Source organism: Pundamilia nyererei, unplaced genomic scaffold, assembly GCF_000239375.1.
Source record: "Pundamilia nyererei isolate P.nyererei 1_Seehausen unplaced genomic scaffold, PunNye1.0 scaffold00005, whole genome shotgun sequence".
Lineage (NCBI taxonomy): Eukaryota > Metazoa > Chordata > Actinopteri > Cichliformes > Cichlidae > Pundamilia > Pundamilia nyererei.
In genome coordinates this window covers 6,429,839-6,434,797 of record NW_005187406.1, presented here as the reverse complement: position 1 = coordinate 6,434,797, position 4,959 = coordinate 6,429,839, and positions in this window count along the sequence as shown.

Sequence of the window (4,959 nt, the reverse complement as noted above, 5' to 3'; positions counted from 1 at the left end):
TACCTCACTTCAGTTTATCTCACAATAAGAATTGTCTCAAGGTGCTTTACACTGCACAGTAGATGCCCAGTCATCACATGATGCAAGGGCAAAGTGGCATGGAAGAACTTCCCTTTAAGAGGAAGAGACCTCTGTCAGAACCAGGTTCAGGGTATTGCAACTATCTGTGACCCTACAGTGATGTTGGTATCTGGCAACGTGCAGCTTCAGAGTAGAGCAGCTAGCATGCACTGGAGATTTATGATGGTGAAGACAGTAAGAGCTAAGAAAGTTTAATATAAATACAGTGTAAATGAAACTAGGCAAACGTGGCAACTATGCTGTTTCATAATATGGACCCCCCTGCCTTTGGATGAAACAGTGTTGACATATGGAGAGATGTAATTGAATCACAAGGTGACACGATGCCGTGTAACACACTAAAACTTAATTTTTGTCCCTACAGGAAGAATCCTTCATTAATTAACCCCTAGGGCCCCCAGAGCTAATTTACACACCTCAGGGTAACAATGTGTATCTTTTTGAGGGACAAAAAGTACATATTAAGAGGTACACACAGCAATCAGGCATAGCATTATGAACACTGCCAGGAGAAGTGAAGAACACTTTCTTCATTATAGCCCTCTTTAGTGTGTGGGAGCATATGAAATATTTAGAAGCAGGGAAAATGGGCCAGTGTATGGATTCGAATGAGTCTGACATTGGGCCAAATTGTGACGGCCCAGACACCTGGGAAAGAGCATCTCCAAAACTGCAGCTCTTGTGGAGCATTACTGGTTTGTAGTGGTCAGTATCTATAAAAGTGGTTTAAGGAAGGGACAGTGGTGAACCAGTGACAGGGTCATGGGACAGCCAAGACTCACTGAGGCACGTGTGGAGCCAAGGCTGAACTATCCAAGGCCTATTCAACAGACAAGCTACTGTAGCTCAAACTCCAAATTCCCCAGGTCTCAAACCAATCCAGCATCTGGTAAAATCTGATCCATGGAGGCACCAAGGGAGGAGGGACCAACACAATATTACACAGGTCGTCAAACAGAGTGGGAGGTTCAGCTCCCATGCTCCATGCTTTTCATGAAGTTGACCAAAACAATTAGTCAATTAAAACTAGACTGAAGCTAAAACAATTAAGATGCCTAAACTGTGACTAAAACTAATTGACTGTCACGGTCCTGGGTCGGTGACCCAGTGTTTTGGGTTTTATATTATTATGGATCTTTGTTTTTATTTGGGGTTCAACTGCTAGTGTGATGGTTTTGTATTTCTAGTTCTTAGGTTTTGTCATGTGGCTTCTCTGTGTTCTGTGTTTCCTGTTTTACTTTGAAGGTCCATGTGTGGTATTCTGCTTTGCTTCCTCCCTGTCTCATCATGTGTATTATTTTCAGCTGTGTCCCCCTTGTGTCTGCCATTTCCTTGTTACCTTGCGTGTATATGTAGCGTGTGTGTATCATCCCCAGTGTGTCTCCAGCTATATTTCCAGGTTCTTGGTCGTTAGTTTTAAGTTCCAGGTTCATGTTTAGCTGTTTCTGACAGGTTGTTTTTGTAGTGTTACTTTTCAGCCACCAATAAAGGCTCTTTTTCAGTTTGAAACATAGTCTCCTGCATCATTGTCTGCGCCTGGGTCCACCCTAGTCAAAAGTTTCATTTAGTCTTATGGACCTTCTTTACAATGGTGGTTGAAGATGAGGATGTGACATCAAGCTTTGGTCAGTAAATCAATCAGATGTTCAAGACTGCTTTGTAAGGTGCAAACAAATAAGCAGCCTTTGTCAAGAGTTCAGTGGTAGTACCTCAAAGGATACCACTACAGTGATAAGCTATTGCACCTCAATAAAGTACTTTTCCCCCCAACACCCAACACTGCAGGTATATACATGGGGATTATTTGTGACATTTACTGTCAGGTAACGTAAGAGGATTATTTCTATAGACTTCTTTTTTTTAAAAAACCTTCTGCACTTACTTTACTTTTCAAACCCTGAAGCTATGAGCAACTCTGAGCACACAGAAAAAATGAAGCAGTAATGTGACCAAATCAGAGGATAATGAAAAGCACTTGCATGAAACTGAAAGACACCAGCTGAGTGTAAATGACCCTCAGTGTTTCATTTCACGTGTCCTTCACACAAACATTTCTTCAGTGCACTCCTACAGTGCTTTCCATACAGTAATACTCCAATATAATGACGTCTCTTGTGGATTCTAGCAGCAAACATTGTTTTGTTGTCGCTTTTTTTTTAAACCTAAACCACATCTCACAGGAATGAAGTGTTGCCCTTAAATCCGTGCCATCCTTTGCATGTGTCACATAACCACGTTTGAGGACTTGTGAGATTTGCAAACGTGCAAAATGTGAGTAACCAAAATCTGTACTGTAAGAGTCAGGGAGTTCACCTCATTGTAGTGCAAACAATGAAAAAAATGGAGAAGACATTCTTTGGACCTGAGTTTCTGCTCATTTCTATTGTTACCGTAAACATAAGATAGAATCCTAAAGCAGAATATATTGAAACTCCCTTTTGAGTAAGAAAGCTCATACAGAGCAAAACCGTCAGCACTAACAACATGATGACATACTGAATGTGACAGTAATGCTTAATATATAAATTTATACTGCAAAGTTAAAAGCTCATTGGCTGGATTTTTGTATATCCACAGGCCACAAGTCTAAGAAGAAATCAAATGAGTCGATATTTCAGAGAGGCTCGGAGCTGGGGTAGTGGAATGAAAGCCATATCGACCCGCAGAGTAATGATCTGAGGCTGATGTTACTCCAGCCGACAGATTTCCCAGCAGCACTTGGTCTCGCGGAGTCCTAAAATCGGCACAGATGTGAATCTTTCCATTCCACCTTGACCTTTTACTGAATATCGTGTAGCGCATCAGAACACCATTTAGTCTCTCAGCTAGTGAAATATTTAAACCGTGGGAGACGGCTCCTTAATGTGCAGCGCCGATCCCTCGGCCCCTCTTCTGAGAGAAATATGACAGAGGCTGGAGCTGACTGCGCTCCATCTATTTTGATGTGGGCCATAAATGAAACATGGCGGTGGGGTGATGAAGGCTCAGAATGGACAAACAAAGAACATTTCAGTAAAGTTTTCACATTTATGATTTACAATCAGGACTCAAACAACCTCACCTGCTCTGCTCCTACAGCAAACATTGATTTAGAGGAAGGCCCCTTTGGCATTTGTTCTCACCTTATCTGTTTTTCTAATCATTCCTCTTGACAGGAGCTACAGCATTTTAATCATTCTGTAAGAGCAACAGGACATGCAAAGGCAAGAGAACAGAGACACATTTTAACCTGCCTCCGTCTGGTGGAGAAAGGAATCCTCCAGCAGTGAGTCATCTTGGAGTGGTTCCCTCTATACATGCTCGGCTTACATAAACAACAACATGGCAACCAGCCCATAGCGCTCAGAGTCATTCACCGCTTTCATTTGACACACAAGGGATGTAATGCGACTGGCTGTAAGATAACTTACTAAACCCAGCATGCTTCAGTTATCATAATGACACTTTTCATTAAGGTTTTAGATTAAAATAGAAAGCAATTCTTAATCAAAAATGACAGCAGCAGATACACACCTATAAATTATTGGCAAACTTTAAAAAAGGGAGGTGTCACTGACTTTCAACAACAGACAATAATGTGCTCTTGATTTTTTACAGCAAAATTTTCTGGCATGGAGAGGACGAAAGAATTCACAATGCAGGAACTCCAGCAACACTTAAAGGAAGATGAACAACTTTAATAATTGACCAACAGCTTGTGGCCTTCATCAGGGTCATCAGGACTCTTGATTTTTTAGCCACTGACTATGTTCTTCTTGCTTAAACTGAAGCTACAATTTTTAGCAGTTGTAGCTAGCCAGCTAACTTAGCTTAGCTACATCAGTTAGCTTGTTAAAATCAAAGTTAACTCTTTGATCCAACTATGGAAACATAAAATGTGTGGACATTTAATTTTTAATAACATTTTAATAAGTAGGACACAAGGAATTATAATGTTAGCCTAAACTCATTTAGACTAATATCAGCATTTTTATTAGCATACATTAGGGTTATTAGCGTTTTCGTGTTCGTTTTCTATTGCAATCTGATAAGGAAAAGTTAGGAAATAGTTAATGATATATTGTTTGATCTTGGAAATAAGTGCATTATTTATTACATTTCATCCAAGTTTGCTCGTATCTTATTAATTTATAAAGCAAATAAGAATTGTGCATGCTACAAGTTGGAAAACTGGTCAATTAGCAGAAAAGGAAATAATAATCCATATTAATTTCAGTGACGCTTTCATTAATAGTTGGCCTTTTGTATGTCAACCATTCCTTTCCCAGATTCTGTATCACTATTGCAATTTGGGAGTAAAATTTACCCTAGTCTCAGAGTGGCCAAAACAAATGCAGCGTTATCTCTATGGTGCAGGAGCAGGAGCAGTTACACACAAACATTCACTCACAGAGGCACAGATTAGAGAGGAGACTGCGCCTCGGCTTCCTATTATTAGAGCAGAGGTTTATGGTCGGAGAGAGCTGCAGGGAATCTCTGAGATTAAATTACACAGACGGAGAACATCAAATACAGAAGAAACTTCCCAGGCTCTGGAGAGAATGATGGGGTTTGGGTGAGCTGGGAATTTTTAAAAAAAGGAGATACGAGAGCAGCGTGAAAAAGAGGGATGTATTACACCAAACCTATCTCCATTACTTCCTCTACGCTTGGTTGTCCTCAGACACACTGCCAAGCAAGGCTTTACAGGATTACTGTGGAAGCAGAACTCATACAAACACTCCAGAGTTAGCACTGCATAGTACAGGTCAGAACCTTAATGCAACCTAGCAATGCTTTGTACACCATAATGAAAACTGTAATGAATACATAAATTATATTAGCTTTATGTCATCCTTAAGCTGTAAAACCTGCTGCTAAAGGCTAAAATGCTTTTTA